The following is a 20,447-nucleotide window of genomic DNA, read 5'->3' on the forward strand; positions in this document are numbered from 1 at the left end:
TTCTTCCTTTTTCTTTGTTAAGGATTTGGCATTTAATAATTTTAACTGATAAACCCTAGTTGCTACGACAAAAAAGACAATAAGCAATCAAACCCTTATGACTTCTTCCTACATCCGGTAATATCCTTCCTATTTTCTTTCTTTTTTTTTTTTCACACTGAATAATCACACCTTATACAGCCATTCCCAGTACAGAAGTGACTTAATTGTACTTTTCAAATTGTTAGTATTTTTCATATCCTTTATTGTAAAGGGATACTAAAACTGCAAATAATATTCAAGATGTTGGATACTGGGAAAAAATTATTCTCAGAAAGAGTGGTGAGGTATTGGAACAGGCTGCCCAGGGAGATAGTAGAGTCATCGTCTCTGGGGGTTTTAAGAAATGTGGAGATGTGGCACTGAGAGACATGGTTTAGTGGGCATGGTGGGGATGGGACGACAGTTGGACTAGATGATCTTAGAGTTTTTTTCCGATCTTAATGGATCTATAATTTTATGATTCTGTGAGAATGAAATGGGATTTTTGCAGTAGGAATGAGGACAGGTAAGAGAAGAACTTCTTGTATAGTCCAGAGGAGCTCACGCTCTATGGATCTTGTGCAAGGGAGACTCAAGTGACCTAAGTAGAGCACCAAATTAAAATCAAAAATGTATGAGTCTACCTATCAGAAACCTTAAGGCACAGACAGCAAAGCAGAGACAGAGATAAATAGGAAGACAGCCTCATTCACAGAAAAAATGACACACGGAGAGGATATTTTTCAATTAAGAGGTCATAGTGATTGTCTGTCTCTTTTTAATGACAGTGGGTAAGGTGTAAAGCAGTTTTCTCAAATCTCTGCATTTGTACAGTGCAGCAGCAAGCTGGACTTGTTTGTGGCAGAGAGGTGTCCATAGCTCTGGCTCAAAAAGCAGTATCTGCTATAAGTAGAGATTCTGACCTGCCCACAATGCAGCTAGAACAGTGAGCGCAACTTCTTACACCTCTCTCACTTTCCTTAGAAGAGCTCTCTACAGAGATCCAGCCCTTAGGTCTAAAAAACTGGAGGGTCAAGCTGAATTTCTTTCTTTTCACTGAGGGAAAGTCAGAGCTTCCAAGTCTTCCTAGTCTGACATGATAAACTGGCAACACCACTCTGCTTTCTGATCACTTTGCTCATAGACTTTCAGTTGTGATGTTTCGCCATCTTGAATGAGTCAACTTCACAGCAAGAAATTTCTAATTTAACTGCAGTGTAGCACTGACTTCAAGGCTTGTTCTTTATCAGGTGCTTCACTTCCTCATTTTATCCAGCGCTGCTAGCATTTGCTAGCATAGCTTATCTTTCAGAAGGAATTTTGTAACCAGCTGATGCCTGAGTATTTCCAGCAATGCAGAGTGGGTTGCCAAATATCACAGTTCCCATGTTGGGATCATTTCTTCCTGTCTGAGGAAAGCTGGTAAGAAATAGATATATATTTTTTTCTTTCTGGGCTTCTGCAGTCAGTTTCCTTTGCAAGGAGAAAGCTGGTGAAGCAAAAATGGTATAAATGAAAGGGCACAGCTGAGTCACAGGTGAGACAGGCTTCCACAGATGCTCACCTGGCAGGTCTCCTTTTCCTAGAGGGAAACCTGAAGGTGACTCCTTGCCAGATATTCACTCACAGAGGAATGAATGCCTTGCCAGCAGGGTGTGCATGATGTAGGCTCTATGGAATGACACCTTAGCCCAGCCTCTGAGAAAATGTGTTTGAAGTTACCAGTGTAAGAATCACAGAATCATAGAATTGGTTGAGTTGGAAGGGACCTTGAAAAGTCATGTAGTCCAGCTCCCCTGCAATGAACAGGGACGCCTACAGCTAGATCAGGTTGCTCAGAGCCCCATCCAGCCTGACCTTGAATGTCTCCAGAGGTAGGGCATCCACCACCTCTCTGGGCAATTTGTTCCAGTGCTTCACTACCCTTACCATAAAAAAGTTTTTCCTTATATCCAATCTAAATCTCCCCTCTTTTAGTTTTAAACCATTTCCCCTTGTCTTATCATACCAGACCCTGCTAAAGAGCCTGCCCTCTTCGTTCTCATAGACCCCAGATATTGTTATCACTCCTATAGGTCTCTGATAATTGATGTTTGGGCCATGTATTTCAGAATAGATTTAAGCACTGGTTATAGATCCCTAAATAGGTGCTGAAAGACAAGGTGGATATATTCATTCCAACTTCTTGAATATGACTCAAGCAGAATGGAATGCATGTAATGGCCATGCTCCTGTGCTTACACAATGGATCTTTCTCTCTGTGCCATTTCCAGAGACAGAGAACTGAAACAGACATGACCTACAAGGGGACATTTTATGTTCTTAGGTGTCTGGTGTTTTTAAGAGTCCCAAGAATGTCCAGGCCAGGGCTGAATCATAGAATCATAGAGTGGCCTGGGTTGAAAGGGACCTTAAAGGTCATCTAGTTTCAACTCCCTGCTGTGGGCAGGGTTGCCAGCCACTAGACCAGGCTGCCCAGAGCCACATCCAGCCTTGCCTTGAATGCCTCCAGGGAAGGGCATCCACAACCTCTCTGGGCAACCTGTTACATGAGTGAATGCTATGAGACATATGAGGCTGAAAGAGGAGGTGGGGCATGAAGAAAATCTATAGTCACCTGGAGTGGGAGCTGTGGGACAGCTTGGCTTCTGAAGCCCTTTGTAGTTAATCCATGTACATCGAATGTCTGGAGATGAGAAGTTAACCTGGAAGAGAGGACTTGAGGGATCTCATCAATGTATATAAATATCTGAAGAGAGAATGTAAAGAAGATGGAGTTATGGTCTTCTCAAACATTTCCAGTAATAGGACAAGAGTCAAATGTCTGCAAAGCTGATCTGAATGCTATAGGTCTAAATTATAATTATGTTACATCAAGTTTTGCAAATATTCATGCTAGGGCAGGGCTGAAGTAGCTCAGCTGGGAGAGCGTTAGACTGAAGATCTAAAGGTCCCTGGTTCAATCCCGGGCTTCAGCAGTGTTTTGCAGTAGTTTTGGGTGTTCCAGTTCTGGGCTCACCGATACAAGACAGACATGGCTTGGATATACTGGAGAAGATGCTGTGAAGGACCACAAAAATGGCCTAGAACACTTCTCCTGTGAAGAAAAGCTAAGCGAATTGGTACTGCTCAGCCTGGAGAACAGGAACATAGGGGGATCTCATCAGCATACGTAAACACCCGAACATCAGACTGTGATCTGGAAAAGAAAAGATTACCATGTAAGGAAGGGTTGACTTCAGTCTGAATTACAACTGATCTTGAAGAAAATTCCCTAAAATTTGCCTTTATTCCAGGTGGAAAAGTTTCAGTACATCTAATTGCTGCCATAGGGAAACAGCTTCAGATCTCTGATGAACCTTTCTACCCTTTCTCAAAACTCTTCTATTCCTAGACCAACCTTTTGGAGATGATAGCACTAATGTGCAAGCACCCCAAATGTTCTGCAAGTGAGTAACTGTGTTTTCAGTTTTTCTCAGTGTTTCTTTCTAACTAACTACTGATCTGTGGAGACCTTCAGGCAAATAGTGGAGACAAGACCTCAACTTCAAGTTCTCTGAAAAATTATGTAAAAATCAATGAAAACATTTCTAAGGTCTCTTCCAAAATAGGGCAAAGGCATCTTATTTCTTCTTTTCAGTCTAGTGGTGCTATTTAACCTCTGGACATAACACTATCAGACCATGCAGTGCTTGGTGAATACTGATTACTGAATAACAAATAGTGAATATCCTTGAAGAGATATCTTGAGTCTTCTGGGCTGATCTCTCTGTCAGCAACCACCATCCACTAGCAGGTAGGGCCAGAACATGCATTACCCTCCTTCACAGCTCAGCAAATCTAGCAGCTGCTCACCCAGCACAGCCTTTTGCTGATCTGACTCATTAGGGCAGAGTTCTCTAGGCCAAGGATACATCAAGTAGAAAATGCATTTCCTCTGATGCTTTACTTTTATTTTCTATGCCTACATCAGAACTTAGGTAGGTGTGTGCGCATCCCAGTCTGTGCCCACAGGTTTAGGAACACCTTGCACACCGTATATGCTGAACTTCTCTGACTTCATCTACCACACTACATAAGTGAAGCCTTGGACCCTAAGGACAGAAGGAAATCAGATAGCAGATGCACCGATCATGAGTCAGACAGAGAGCAGTGAGCTCGCAGAAGCTTAGAGTTCAAGCAGTCCAACTAAACAATATTTCGACTCGATGCTAGACTCTCGGTTTAACATCAGTACTGCCCATTGCCCCTCCACAATGCTTGAATGTGCTCACTTGGGTCCTCCCAAGCAATGCCCAGCTGTGCTTCAGGAATAATATGGAGCAGGGACCAAACCCAAGACGAAGTTTGGACATAGGGAATCAGTATCAGCTGGGGCAGTAGGAGAAAAGATTTTACCAGTATGAAACAGCAGAAGGCTGTGCTGCTCTTCAGCAAGATGTGGTCAGGCTGGAGACTTAGGTGGAAAGGTTCATTATAAGGTTCAACGTGGGCAAATGCAGAGTTCTACACCTGGGGATGAATAACCACATGCATACATACAAGTTAGGGCCTGAGCTGCTGGAAAGGAGCTCTGCAAAGAAGGACCTGGGTGTCCTGGTAGACAACAGGTTGACCATGAACCAGCATTGTGGTCTCATGGCCAAGAAGACCAGTGGTATCCTGGCGTGCATTAAAAATAGCGTGGCCAGCAGGACAAGGGAGGTGATTTTAGTGCCACTGAGCACAACAGACCAAAGAGGACTTGGTGTTTTCCACCGTTTCTCTCCATGGTGGGTCACTTCCACCCTTATCTCAGACAATTTGGAAGTGCTAGCCACACTGAAGAAAAGGGTTTGGAGTGGAGTCTTATTATGGGTTACTGAACAGATGAATCACAGACAGTTGAATGAATCCCATGAGCTGAAAGTTGTCAGAAGACCAGGTCAAGGCCAGGTTGGATGGTGCCCCAGGCAGCCTCATCCAGTGGGTGGCAACTCTGTCCATGGCAGAGATTAGAACTAGATGATCTTTAAGGTCCCTTCCAACCTCAACCATGTAGAACTATAATTCTAAGAAGTGGAAAAATTTTGGGGGAGCTATCACATGCATTTGCCCTATTCTTGTTTCTCCCTCATATCTTTACAGACAGTATTGGAGGATTCATGATCTAAGCCACCACAATGGATGCGCTGGTGACAACTGCTCACCCCCAACATAGCTGCAGCCCAGTGCAAGGAAATACCCCTAAACAAATTGCTTTGAATCCCGATCCACAGCTGTGGGAAGGCAAAAGAAAGACTCTGCTTGCAACAGACGTTGCACACTGCAGGATGCAAAGAAATCCCTAGAGACCATAATGCGGTAACAATAGAACTAGCAATATCCGATGCTGGCTTCACTCTTCCCTGAAACAGCTCCAGCTCAAGCCTCAGTGCTTTAAGTTCCCACATTTCTCTGCCTTTAGCTCAAAGAAGGGTTAACAATGGCCCTGTTCTTGCTCACTGGGAGGCAGCGAGGGAAGGTGCAGCATGAATAACGGAAAAGGTGTGGAATGATTAACAGGAAGGTGCAGGATGATTAAGGCAGTGGGCGGCAGGCAGTGCGGGGGCAGCTGACCTGCCAGTGCCTTCGCCCAGCCCACACACAGAGATCCATCAGCCTGCACTGAGACCCCCACAACCACCTCCTTCTGAGTCCTTTTGTGCGCTGCTGCTCCACGCTCCTCCCTCCCCACAAATTCTCACGGCTCTGCCGATGTCGTTCAGCTCAAAATTTATGCACTTCCTATTTCCCCTTCTTTCTCTCAATTCATTTGGTCCTGGCTGAATCCATTAGTCCATTTGGGAAAGTTCACATTAAAACTACTGAATGCAGATTGTATTGCATATGTAGTTCTGCTTTATGGGATCAGGCAGAAAATTCCATCCTTCTGTTCAGCAATCACTGTGAAACACTGCTGCAGTGTCAATACAGCTGCCCTGACAATACCTTCACGTGGAGAAGCATTATCTTCCTATCGTTGCTTTTTCTGTTTTGTTATCTTTGTGACTGCATTCTCACAGAGTGTTTGAGCTGTTTCTTCCATCCTGCATTCTTGTAGGAACTACTGTAATATATGGACTCATCAGGCAAATTAGGCTAAGTGGCAGCACATCTGCTTTGTTTCTTTGTCAATAGCTAACATGAGAAGGCAATTACTTTACTAATGCCTCAGTTTCCCCGATCAGAAAATGGAGCAAAATTGTCCAGTGGGCATGGAAAATGCTCTGAGGTCTGACAGGGAGAGCTAGGCACAAAGAACACATAGACAATAAAAGACATTTCCAAGTCTGAAGATTAATTTACTAAATTACACAGGAGCTACAAGATGAGGAAAGGAAAGGATTATTATTTGCATGCCATGGGAGCAATAATGCTATGATGACTATTCCAGGCATAAAGACATTAAGGTTTGGTTTGTGCTGCAGTGCAGAGCTCGTGGAGGGGTAGCAGCACTGTGCTGTGAACGGACAGCTTGTGTGAGGCCCTAAAGGTATCCACACGCATTTGTGCTTCTCATGCAACTGTGTAGAACCTAGATTACGATGAAGACCACACATGCTTGCATTAAGAGATGCTGTCCTAGTTGCAGTGATGCAGAAGATGCAACACAGACCATCTGATGGATGAATAGCTTTGAATTCCTAGAATCATAGAATCATAGAATGATTAAGGTCAGAAATGACCACTAAGATCACCTAGTCTAACCATCAACCCAACCACACCATGCCCACTAAACCATGACCCCCTCAGTGCCACATCTCCACATCTTTTGGACACTTCCCAGGACAAAGACTCCACCATGCAGCCTGTTCCAATATTCCAGTTCCTCTGGAAATCAAGACCTGTCTTTTTAAGCTGCTTGGATTTTGAAAAGCACAGGGTCTTAGTTCACCTGGTGAACTCGTGTTGCACATGACTTACCCAGCACCGACCTTTAGATGGGAGATATGATGTGGGCGATTTGTTCATTCAGGTCATCCAGTAAGGTCCTGAGAAATTTCAGGTTAAGATTATTTATCCCTGCCTAAGGAGCATCTGAATGCATGGTTAGGTTATGAACCATGCTAAAATAAGAATAAATTTTTTTTTAAATAAACACCTCTTTCAGCTGTCCAGGACCTGATCTGAATATCCAGTGCCAAAAATGGAGAGTAAAAGAATAGACTTTGGACCCAGCTCAGATCTTCAGAAGTACTAAAATAGTCAGCTGAAGCACTTTTGAAGGGTCTTAGCTTTAGTATCTATGGCTGATTAATTAATCGCAGTTTAGATTGTTATTTGGTCTGTTAAGTGTTTGGGCTGTTAACTTTTGGGGCAATGGGCTATCTTTTATTTTCAGTTTGAATAGCAAAGTCTAATTTTATTTGTGACTGCAGGGAGCTAGCGGAGGAAAAGGAAAGAACATGAAGCACTGCTCATTACAAGTGGAAGTAGGCTATTTAAATATGCAAACTGTTTTCGAAAAACGCTCAGAGAAAGAGGGTTGTGGAGCTCCTGCTGTTGCTTCTGAGATAAGGACTATTTCATTTCCTTCCCCAAGGTGGAATTCAGGCCAGGGCATGAGTGAGTGATACTGTGCCATCCTTTGGGAGCACATAGGAGGTGACAGATTGGGTAGTCCATGAGGAAGGGTGGGTGGATTGCACTTTGGTTCTCAACAATCATCTCTAGCACATAAAAAATCCTTATCAAAGCTCTAAATTCACACAGTTAATGTAAAACATATAAGAATCCAATACAGGATTGATTTCAATTCCTCAATAGCTTTTAGGGTTTTAACCTTTGCTAGGACAAGCGAAAATTGATAGGACAAGGGGAAATGGTTTTGAACTAACGGAGGGGAGATTTAGATTAGATGTCAGGGAAGTTTTTTACAGAGAGGGTAGTGAGGAACCGACACAGGCTACCCAGAGAGGTTATGGATGCCCCATCTCTGGAGGTGTTCAAGGCCAGGTTGGATGGGGTCCTGGGGAGCCTGGTCTAGCACTTGATCTAGAGGTTCGCAACCCTGCCTGTATCAGGGGGGTTGGAACTAGATGATCTTTGAGGTCTCTTCCAACCCAAGCCATCCTATGGTCCTATGACTCTATGAAACTACACATAAATCAGCTTTTTAAGCTACGTGTGTTATGACACGAGGGTTGGAGACCTCTTTTTTTTTTTTTTTCCGCTTCCACCTGCAGAAATTCAGTTGTGTCCCATAATCCCTCCTTGTAAGCAATAGGAAATGTCTAAAAGAAAGTTTGTCCTACTGAGTTTTGTTAGGGGAAAAAGAAAGGGAACGTCACAATTCCTAGGCAAGCAGAAAACAGATAAAATATGAAAATAACATATGGTAGAAAGAAATGCAAGAATATCTCCTCAATGAACAAATTCACTAGCCTTATTCAGGAGATGATGGGCAGACTTTTCATCCTCCTGGGATTTCGGTGGAGTTGACTCTAGGCTCAGACTTCCATTGCTTTCACCCTGACACGGGGAAACTCCTCGAGTCATTTTGAGTCAGTGTCTCTGCCTCCAATATTTTCCTGCCAGCCTGGTTACGTGGGTGATTCTCTGCTCTAGTTTTCAAGCAGAAGTTCTCACAAATTGACGGAGGAGGCTTTGGCACCTCCACAAGGAGCGAAAGAGAGAGAGAGAGAAAGAAGTATATGGAGGAGGAGGAGACATGAAATGGGCTTTTGAAAAACCATAAAATTAGCATAGAAAACGGCGGCAGCTTTTCTTAACTCGGACTGAGTGAGAGGCAGTACAGTTGCCTGCTGATTTTGAAGCCACTCTATTACAGATCCTGATGGGTGTCCACAGATGTGCTGGATTGCCTTTTGCTTCAGGGAAGCTAGCTTTGCAGCTACAGTCCCAACCTGAAATCTTGCAAAAAGCTTTACAAGATCACTAGTGTTAGAGCCAAAAAAAAGAAAGAAAGAAAGAAAGAAGGAAAAAGAAAGAAAGAAAAAGAAAAGGGGAAAGAAAAAGAGAAAAAGAAAAAGAGAAAAAGAAGAAGAAAAAGAAAAAGAAAAAAAGAAAAAAAAAGAAAAAAAGCATATGCAAATAAATCCAGGATTGGAGGGTCTGCAAAGCCACTGGGAATGCATTTTCCTTCAGCCCAAAGAATTTCAGTCATTAAGGTCCCAGGCCATCACCTGTAGCTTTAAGACTTTAAATCTTCTATGTTAACACTGCTTTTTTTCATAAGTTCCCTTGAAAAGTCAGTCAACATTGTTATTTCAGTGATTCACTGAGGAAAGACATGTTAGCTCAGGTTTTGCAATTGGTTTTCTTGGCTAAATAGACTGACATGTCTCAGCTGCCTGATGCTTCTGGAGCAAATGTGAGGTGCTGCATATAACCTCAAACCAGTTATGTTCTTGGGCAGCACAAAGTCGCTAGGCAGCCTGATCTAGTGAGTGGCAGCCCTGCCCATGGCAAGAGGGTTGGAACTAGATGATCTTTAGGGAGCCTTCCAACCTAAGCCATTCTACAATTCTATGATTCTAAGAAATTGTAGGTGTCTATCAGACTGCTGTTCATAGGCAGTTTTTCCAGCTAAGCTCATGCGTCTGAGCATTTGGTTTGTAAATCTGGCGTAGGTGTAAATATACAACCATTACCAAATTCATGGGGAGCACGTGGTTACCCAACAAGATGAAGGAGCTTTCATTCCTGCCAGTCTGCTCAGTTGTGGCTAGTTGAGAAGTGAGTTGGAAGGAACCCACAAAGATCACTGAGTCCAACTCTTGGCTCCATGCAGGATCATCCAAAATCCAAACCCCATGGAGCTTTGGGACAGTGCTTTCAGACACAGATCAACCCAAACTCCCAGATCTCTTTTGCAGGACTGCTCTCCAGCCTCTCATCCTCCAGTCTGTACATACAGCCAGGTCTGTCGTACCCCAGGTGCAAAATTTGACACTTGCTCTTGTTTAAGTTCATTCAGTTGGTGATTTCTCAGAACTCCAAGGCCTCTCAGCCCTTCACAAAATGTAGAAACACTTTTTTTCTGCCAGCCCTGTAATCTTATTCTGGAAAACACATTGGCGCAGTTCAGTAGAGCTGCTGGAGTCTGGAGTTGCAAGCTAGGACCTTCCTAAAGGCTGAGCAGGACTCAACATCATGAAAGCTCCATTAAGGGAGATTAAGATTGGATGTAAGAAAAATGGTTTTTACAGTAAGGGTGGCGAGGCTTTGGAACTAGTTGCCCAGATTAGTGGTGGATGCCCCACCCCTGGAGAAATTCAAGGTCAAACTGGATGGGGCTCTGAGCAGTCTGATCTAGCTGTAGTTGTCCCAGTTCATTGCAGGGGAGTTGGACTAGATGGCCTTTAAGCTTCCCTTCCAACTCAAATGACTCTGATTCTATGAAACCTTACTTCAAGAAACACAATTTACCAGTTTATGCATGTACCGATAAAGAATCCAAGTGAAACACATGGAAATCAAGTTTAAGCATCCCCAGTGTGACCCATGAGAGCCACAGCTACGGATGTTGGGGGGGACTGTCCACACCTCCCAGGGATGGGGTTCACCCCTGTGTTTGTAAAGGGTCTGGAGCACAAGTCTTATAAGGAGCAGCGGAGGGAACGGGAATTGTTCAGTCTGGAGAAGAGGAGGCTCAGGGGAGACCTTATTGCTCTCTACAGCTTTATAAAAGGATGTCGTAGTGAGGTGGGAGTTGGTCTCTTCTCCCAGGTAACAGCAATAGGATGAGAGGGAATGGCCTCAAGTTGCACCAGGGGAGGTTCAGTTGGGTATTAGGAAAATTTTTTTCTCCAAAAGAGTGGTTGGGCACTAGAACAGGCTGCCCAGAGAGATGGTTGAATTACCATCCCTGGAGGTGTTCAAGACATGTATAGATGTGGTTCTTAGGGACATGGTTTAGCGTGGAGTATTGGTGGTAAGTGGACATTTGGACTAGGTCCAACCTTAATGATTCTGTGATTTCCCGGGTGGGTTATACATGTTGGAGACCAAATATAAACATGACAAGAAAGTGTGTCAGGAGTTGTCAGAAAAATGAGACAAACACTACAAATATCTCAACACTTGGTAGCAATCCCATAGCCATCTGCAGCATTAATCCTCTAGCAGTGCTGGGGAGTTTATCCCACTTCAGGCCTAGTGACTGTCAAGATAAATAGTTACAAAATGATTTCACACACTGTTGACAACTCAAGCAATGCTTACAAATGGGGACGGAGAGATTTTCCAAGGAAAACATTATAAATTAATGGTAGAGCTAAACTTTCTGAATAATCCATTCCCCTCCATACCACATTGTGAGGATGCTAAAATACCAATTTGATCTTCCCGTGCCTTTCCTTTGTCCCATATTTCATATCCCCAGATCAGGTTTACTCTAGAAAGCTTCCCTCATAGCCACAGTATTTTGCAGGATCCCCTCTTTTCTTCCCACCTTCATTAGGGAGTGCTTGCTTTCCCCTCCAGGTGAACTTTTCCCTTGCTGCTGCTCAGTCTGGTTCCCTCTTGCAGGTGGGTGTACTCAGCCTGGAGCTGAGCAGGTGGGCGGCACAGACAGCGAGCAGGTCTGTGCTCTGGAAATGTGTTACTAGTTATTCCTGTTCTTTGCTGGAGGGTTTCTGTTGTCACTCCCAAGAGACCATGACTTCCCTCCCATGTCCACCCCCTTTGACAGCCACCTTTGCTAGCACATTTTATGGGTGTGAGGGACAGGGAAAAAAAAATGTTGGGAAGAGAGTGGAGAAGGAGTGTTCAGTGTACAATATGTGGAAAGCTGAAAAATGAAGTTAAAGTTCTCCCTTCTTCTCTTCCATGTCTTTTTATGAGAGTGTCTGCAAGCTGATCTGAGATGAATGCAAAGAACTGGGACTCATGTGAATGAATGTGGGTCACAGTGTGTATACAAGGTGGGGAAGAAAGAGGACCTTAAATCAGTCCAGGTTCTGGAGACTGGTTAGAGGGCACCTCAGACACTGCATCGTCCCTGCATTGTGTGATGGCCTCTTCTCTTGCCAAAATGAGCAAGGGCACTAGAAATATCTGTGAACAGTAACAGAACTTACTAATGATAGAAATGGCAGTGATGCTTCAATTGTTGTCCCAATCCTTTTGGACAGATCTATAAGAACTTTTAAATATGTTAATACCAAGGAAACTGGCAGGTGAAGAAGTTCCTGCACTCCTAGTTCTAGGAACTGGGATAAGCAAAGGAAAAGAAGTTCCACAGCTTTCTGTATCAGAGCTTTACTCAAATCACCCTCTGCTTACAGACGGTGCTCGGTGGATTACGGCTTTACTCCATGCCACCACCCTGTTGTTCCGCTGACCTAGCTGAAATTGTCTCCGCAGCCATGATGCAGAGTCAAAGTTGTCTCTGTTAATGTCTTATTATCTGATGAAGGGTTGGAATGACTGAAAAGCAAAACTGCAAGAAGAGCTTGTTCCTTAGGGAATGAGCAATTTTGCCCTCCCAATAAATATCTATCTGGAGGTCGGGGTAAGGAACTCTCTCTTTCCCTAATCCATGTGCTCATGAGGTCTAACTCCCTCCTGACATCTCATTGTAACCAGAATTATACCTATTCTATAGGGATGGAGATCCATTTACGTAACCCACATCAGCATCCCGTATCACTGCCATGGTCATGGGCTGATGCCAATAATGTTAATAAGATGAAAATATTACAGCCAAGATCCATAACCTCTGTGCCTGTTGTTGGTCCCCAGATCCTTCAGCTCTGCCAGGGAGAGAGAAAGGTTGATGACATGAGAGGTTTAGCATTGCTTATCTCCTGAGCAAGGTTTTCACATTACCCAAGAAACTCAGAAAGGGCAGCAAAGAGCTGGCCGAAAGCTGCTTTATTCTGATAGGAAACTTAGAATTTACAGCCAAGTTGTCCTTAATCAGTTTATCTCCATTCCTCTTATGTTGCCTTCTAACTTGACCACATGTTCTCCATCCTTGGTGTTTATCTCAGATACAATGAATCTGTCCTAGTCTTATCCATTATAAGCAAAACCAACTTTTTATCTTCTCCATTTATATGATAGTTCTTCTTTTTCCAAAGTCCTTCTCAGCCACTTAAAATGGTTGATGACCCAGGCCTCTTTATTCTCTTACATCATCTTAACTTTGTCATCCTCATTCCTACACTGTTTCTTTATTATTTACCTCATCTTTTTCTCTCTTCTTCTGAGATGAGCAGTCTCTTTTTTTTTCTCTATCTCTATCCCTCCTCTTTTTTGAAGTTTGAAGTAAATTCACTTGTAAGTCACAGGAATTCATAAGAAACAATCTCCTGAGCACAGTTCAATGACGCTGATGCCAGCATTATGAAGGCTGTGTTTTCCTGGATAGCTGACTGCAGCTCTTGCAAATAAAAAGAATTAGAAAAAAATGAGGACTCAAGAGGTGTGTGAGTAATACAACATCATCCGTGGGGACACGTGCTGGGATAACACACAAAAACAAGTTGAGAACACAGAGTACATTCACCTGCAGTTTAACTCTTCACCACATCTAGGCATGTTCTGGTGCTGCAGCTAGGAAAACTGAGGCACAGTAATGTGATTTGCACAGAACATTCCGTTGTTTTGATGGAGAACATAAGCTAATGCTGTTTTTCCTTTGGAGTGGGTTGTAGCTGTCAGAGTTATGTAATAAAGCTTAATTTAATTGCACTGAAGAAGGACAAGGCTATGAACTCCACCAATTACCAGGTAAAGAACTCAGATCTATTGAATGCTCCATTATATGTTTGGGCCTGTCCATAATGCCTTATCTTAGCACTTCCTCATCTCACTGCATTTTTCCTCATTAATAGCCAACAACCCAATGAAGCTTCTTCCTCATCTTGCAGCTAAATATGACCTAATATTTCCTCTGTGTCTTCCATGGAGCTGTTTTTGAGGACCCCCCAGCTGAGATTGAACACTAAGGACACCCTGCTACCTGAAAAGACTCAGAGCAAAGTGATCTCCATTGGCACGGAGGTGGCATTCATTCCAGCTGACTTTCCCACCTCCAAAGAAGGCTGCATCTCTGTGAGAGGAACAAACATACCATAGAAGGGAAGCAGGCTCTGCCAAGTGCTGCAGAAATGGGACACAGATGGTATCTTAAATGAGAACGGAAGTTTATTTGGGGGCTCTGCACATGACGTAGCACTGCAGCTCTTTCAACAGATGACAGACTAAGATTTCAGAGCTGGTGATGAGATAATTTCGAAGCAGTCTCTCTCCGCAGAGCTATTGGCTTGTATAAAATAAATTAAAATCGAAGGAGAATAAGGAGAAGGAGAAGAAGAAGAAGAAGAAATAGATGTAGAAACCAAAAAATGGTTCTGTAAGAATATGTACGTATAAACTTTTAATGTATGTTTATGTCCCGTTTACTAATACTCCAATATCAATCACAACTGTTGTTGGCTGGTTAGTCAGCCCATATGTTTGTGCTGATTGGCCATGTGGCCACTGCTAATGGAAATATACGGGGATTGCATTTCCAGCTGCATCCATAAACTTGTGTCTATCTCTCTACCCACAGAATGACATAATAGTTGAGGCTGGAAGGTCTCTTGAGGTCATCTGCTCCAAACACTCAGCTTGAATGGGGCTGCCTTGAGCTGATTGCCCAGCACTTTGGCCAGATGGCTTTCAAATTCCTCCAAGGATGAATTCTACAGTATCTGGGGAATCAGTACCAAGCCTCTCAACATCTCCTTGTGTGATGGATGCTCCAGTCCCTTAAACATCTTCCTGGCCCTTTGCTGCATTTTCTACAGTTTCTCCATGCTACGTCTGTCTAGTATTGGTGAGCCCAGAACTGGAACACCCAAAACTTCTACAGAACACTGCTGAAGCCCGGGATTGAACCAGGGACCTTTAGATCTTCAGTCTAACGCTCTCCCAGCTGAGCTACTTCAGCCCTGCCTTGGTGTGGTTATTTGCAAAACCTGATGAGGTGTAATTATATTTCAGCCCTATTCAGACTAGCTTTCTTTACACTAGCTTGCGAGTCAAAGAAGTCATTTCAGGGAACAGACGGCTCAAAAGCAATGGTCTTCCCAACTGCATCAATACCGGATCCTTGTCATTGTAAGTCACCTCTCTACGTACAGAGGTTCTGTGTGTGAGCCTTTAATAACAGCATGGTTCTGGGTGATGTATAGTAGACAAGCAGGGAAACAAAGATTCTCTTCCTGAAGGGCTGAAAAAAGAGTACATTTACCTTTAGATTAGAGAAGGGAACAATCACTTGCAAATCATTTCAAGAAAATGGAGATGGAGCTAGGTCTCTATAATTATGAAGCTACAGGCAAGGCAGCTAAACGTCAGATGACAAGGGTGATAGAGGAACATAGAATCATAGAATGGCTTGGGAAGAAGGTCCCCCAAGTCCTTCTCTGCACTGCTGCTCATAATGAGTTCTTCTCCCAGTCTGTACACATATCCGAGATTGCCCCAATCCAGGTGTAAAACCTTACACTTGGCCTTGAACCTCATTAAGTTCTCATTAGCCCACTTCTCAAGTCTGTCCAGGTCTCTCTGGATGGTATCCCTTCTTTCTCTTATATAAACTGCACCACTCAGCTTAGCATCATCCACAGAATGAAGAGAATGACAAATTATTTGTAGGAAGATCTCAACAAATGAGTGCGAATATAAAAAGAATAAAAAGGACATTCAAGCATAGATTGCTCTCTGTCTGCTTCTGCTTTTGAAAAGGCTCTTTGTCCCCTTCCTCATATACTAATTCTTTGTCATGCTGTTTAGGATTGGATTTAGATATTAGTTGTGCTGCCTAATTTCATTATCATCTGTAGGGTTAGACTTGTCTGCAATACCACTTCTGCTCCATGGTCCACAGCACATGCTGCTAATTGCAGAACAAAGATCAGAACTGGATGGAGCACAAGGGTGTTTGCAATTCTGGCAATAATCAAACAACAGTACCAGAGAAAATGTGCTAATTATATTTCCGAACTGGTTGTATATATCCAAAACAGCAAAAGAAGAACAGTAGTATCTCAGATCCTTCTCTAAAGGGAGAGATTTGGGCATGCTGGTAAGAAATAAGAACATGGAGCTCCTTTCTGTGGCCTAAAGACAAAGATCTATGTCATAAAATTCAGCAAAAAATCTGGAGTAAAACAGCAACCTGATTAGAGGCCCATTTGAGACCATTACCATGGAACAGGTATTTTTAGTATCTTCTTGCTGACCCCACTGTAGCATGGGGGTTATTCACAGAGCCTGGCTAATTCTTTCACATCAATCTGTCTTTCTCCATCTGGGGATTGGGAGCCAGGCATATTCATGCAGTGTTATAAAAGAAGTTTACCCAGCACAACAACTTACTCTACTAATAGAGAGTAAGTTGTATCTCCTAGAACGGACTGTTTATCACCTTTCATAGAACCATAGAAACACAGAATTGTTTGAGTTGGAATGGACCCTTAAATGTCATCTGGTCCAACTCCCCTGCAATGGACAGGGACATCTATAGTTAGATCCAGTTCCTCGGAGCCCTGTCCAGCCTGACCTTGAATGTCTCCAAGGATGGGGCATCCACCACCTCTTTGGGCAACCTGTTCCAGTGCTTCACTACCCTTACATAAAAAAGCTTTTTTTTTTTTTTTTTCCTGTGCGTCAGCATCTTTATCATAAAAAACTTGTTCCTTCTATTCAATCTAAATCTCCCCTCTTTTAGTTTGAAACCATTTTCCCTTTTTCTATCACAACAGTCCCTGCTAAAGAGACTGTCACCTTCTTTCTTATAGCCCCCCTTCCTTTTATAGCCCCAGGACCTTGTCCTTGGCTTTGCTGAACCTCATTGTTCCAATTATTCCTGAAAGAGGATCAGGCAAAATCTTTTTGGTAAGAGCAACCTTCCTGCAAAGAAAATATTAATACAAATTACTTTTCTAAAATAAACAGCACCACCACCAACAAAAAAAACTTCCATAAAACAAAGGCCATAGGTTCAGAGCAGGTCTGTGTATATTTATCTACAGAAGATGCTTGTGGGAGCAGTGTCTTCAGCACGATGACTAAGGATTGTACAGATACAGTTTGGAACAGCCTGCAGGAATAGAAAACTCTTTCTAGAATGTTGTTACTCATTTGGATGCTGAAGGCAGAAAGCAAAAGGTTTGCATAGCCAGATGATTTGTTAGATGATCATTGTGGAGTCTGTCACAGTTGTTTACTTTGCTCTTGAAGGGATACTAATGTTTGGAGTGTGCATTTGCTCCAGGTCTATTTATTCTTTAAAGACTAGATCTATTCTGAAACACGGGTGCCTAGGATTCTGTTGAAGGAGACCTTGAGCACCACTTTGTTCTTTTCTTAAGAGCTGTGAGCTATTTAGCATTAGCAATAGCCATGACCCGCTCTGTCAAATTCCTAGAAGGCAAAATGGGTACATCAGTCTGACAGGTAACAAGGACCACAAGAGAAGGAGGGTTTTCCAGAGCCTTGCAGGACTTTTTCTGCAAGCCCTAGAGGTAAGAAAAATGTTCCTGGGGTAGGATTTATTTCACCTGACTTCTCAAAGGCCAAAAAGGCAAAACTCTCTCCCACCAATCACTTAAAAGAGCTCTAACAGAAGTAGGAAACATTGGTGGTGAGTTCACGAAATGGATTTTCCTTAGAAATAGAATCATAGAATTGTAGAATTGTTTGACTTGGAAAGGACCCTTAAAGGCCATCTAATTCAACTCCTCTACAGTTAAAAGGGGCACCTACATCTAGATCAGATTGCTCAGAGCCCCATCCAGGCTGACCTTGAATATCTCCAGGGGTGGGGCATCCACCACATCTCTGTCCTGGATCACAGTATGTGGCTTGGGGACCAGGTATCAGCTCAGAAGATAATGCACAGTTTTAATGAAGCCATAACATTCTCTTATGCAAATAAGCCACTCCATGGGGTTTTCCAGAAGTTGTGTTATGCTCATCTCAAGATGGACTTGTTCCCATTAAAAGCTTGTCTACAAAATCAATTAGAACTGACAGCCCAGGTCAATTATGGGTCTGAACAAATCCCTGCCTAACACTCATGTTGATACCTGCTATTCCTGAACTCTGTGACTCTGTGCATTGGATCTGGGCTCTCAGGAACCTGATCTAGCTGTAGATATCCCTGTTCATTTCAGGAATGTTGGACTAGCTGATCTTTAATAGTCCTTTCCAACACAAATGATTTCTTGATTGCATGATTTAGGGCTATCGAGAATGAAAGTGTCAGAGCAGAAGAAACTTCTCAAGACAGTGGTGCCACCTAATGGGAAAATTCCCAGAGAATCAATTTCTCGGAAGTCAAGTCCTTAATTGGAGTGTTGCTAGGTGACGTAGAGATGGAAATCAGTAGCTCTGATGCAAGTCTCTCTTTTTTGCTGCTTTACGACCATCCATTCGTCACTCTGTTCCCTTTTCCCCAGTATCTCAGCTACACACATGAGACCGCCCTGGAAAATTAATTCCGCTTCCTGCTCTGATCCGTTCTCAGCAATCCTGGATGCTACTGAAGCATTTTTGACTTTCTTGATGCTCAGAGTCTGTCTGGTGGGGAAAGTATCACAGACTTTTGTGTTACAAAAAGCCAAGCAAAAAATAAATAAGAGAATGAAGTGCCGTTGGAGAGAGATCGGGACTCTGTAGGTTTCTGTAGGTTTTCTCCTTTGCCAACCAGAGGTGAGAGAGGCTCTCTGTGTTGCAACCTCCATACACTGTTGCAGCTCAGCAATATCTGGAGACAGACTTTGGCTCTGCAAAACAAGCAGTAATGTCTCAAAAATATTTCCTGACAGAAGTTCCCGCACCACAACCCCCTGCAGCCTCTTTTGCATCATAAATAATCATGGGAGTGGGAAGGAACAGGCTGCAAAGCCTATCCTTGCCTCAGGGGATTATTTTATTCCCTGATTGTGTTGTCTTCCCAGCAGCTACAGCTATTTCCTCATGGCAATCTTCCTTGCCATGGCACCCCTGCTGCCGTCATTTCACAGGAGCGTGTTACAGCAGTTAGAGCCAAGTCTTGATCTTTCTCAGATCTCAGCTTTGCTTTGCCATCAGTGAATCATGTGTGCTAAGCCGTCTCAGTCAGCTGCTCCTTATTTCATATTTTCTAAGGTCAAAAAGTTATTTTCAAGAATCTTTCTTTTTTCTTCCTGATACAAAGATGCTTGTAAGTGCTGGCAAAAAAAAAAAAAAAAAAAAAAAAAAAAAAAAAAAAAGTTATGTTCCTTCAAACATTAATCCTGTTTTTGGGGAGAGGGTGCAAGTTAAGTTATGGGGGGATCTGGACCCACTTTCAGTGCCTCACTGAACTCAAATACCATCCTCACAGGTAATGTAGCAACGCAACAAAACTGCAATTTCATGGCTGAGTAAGGAATTAACATCTAGGGCAAAGGGGAGAAACTGGCAGTTAAGCAGGCTCGAGTCATTAATTCTAGCTGGGAACTGGGCTCTGCTGGTAATGATGACTCTGCAGGTGGTGCCGGTTGAAGCACTGCCTGCAAGAGCTGTATGGGCACTAGTAATTATCCTCAGAGCTCCGGTGATTTCCAGTGTCTTTCCTTTTCATATCCCTTGAATTGAAGCCAATAAATCCAAAAAGGGGTTAATCTGTAGTAGAGTTGTAGTTGGGAAGTCTGTGGCTCTACGGAATGATGCTTGGAGCACCCTGTGAGATGGGCAATAAAGGGCTCAGCCCCAGTGTGCAGTGAAGGAATGACCATTGAGTCATGCAAGAGTCATACAAGGCTAAGTTCAGCTTCTAATTTAGCTTGCTAGACTCTCTTTTTTCTTAATGCTTCACTGTGCATTGAATAATAGCATCACAGAATCATAGCATCATAGAATCATAGAATCAAAGTATCATAGAATGGCTTGGGTTGGAAGGGACCTTAAAGATAATCTAGTTCCAACCCCCTTGCCACAGGCAGAGTTGCCAGCCACTAGATCAGGCTGCCCAGGACCCCATCCAACCTGGCCTTGAAAGCATCAATGGATGGGATATCCACAACCAATCTGGTCAACCTGAACCAGTGCCTTACCACCCTCTGAGTAAATATTTTTTACCTAACATCTAACCTAAATCTAAATCTCTTTCAGTTTAAAGCCATTCTCCTTTGTCCTATCACTATTAGATGACTTAAAAGTTAGTTTCCCTCCCGCTTATAAGCTCCCTTCAAGTACTGGAAGGCTGCATGATCTGCTCAGAGTCTTCTCTTCTCCAAGCTAAACCAGCCCAGATCCCTCAGCCTTTCTTCATAGGAGAGGTGCTCCAGCTCTCTGATCAAGTCTAGTGAGCTGGGATTTTGATCAGATAGCAGGATCATTAGTTGGAGTTTGAAACAGGAGAAACGTGTCTGTTTGTATCTGCTTGAAAATTTGGCTGTTAAACACACCCGAGA

General features: G+C 43.2%; 2 non-coding genes across 2 annotated transcripts; one reads left to right on the forward strand and one right to left on the reverse strand.

Moving 5' to 3' along the window:
* Positions 2,927-2,999, forward strand: TRNAF-GAA. Its single transcript has one exon. It is a non-coding gene; the product is annotated as a tRNA-Phe (tRNA).
* On the reverse strand, positions 14,878-14,950 carry TRNAF-GAA. The gene has a single exon. It is a non-coding gene; the product is annotated as a tRNA-Phe (tRNA).

Source organism: Numida meleagris, chromosome 2, assembly GCF_002078875.1.
Source record: "Numida meleagris isolate 19003 breed g44 Domestic line chromosome 2, NumMel1.0, whole genome shotgun sequence".
Classification (NCBI taxonomy): Eukaryota; Metazoa; Chordata; class Aves; order Galliformes; family Numididae; genus Numida; species Numida meleagris.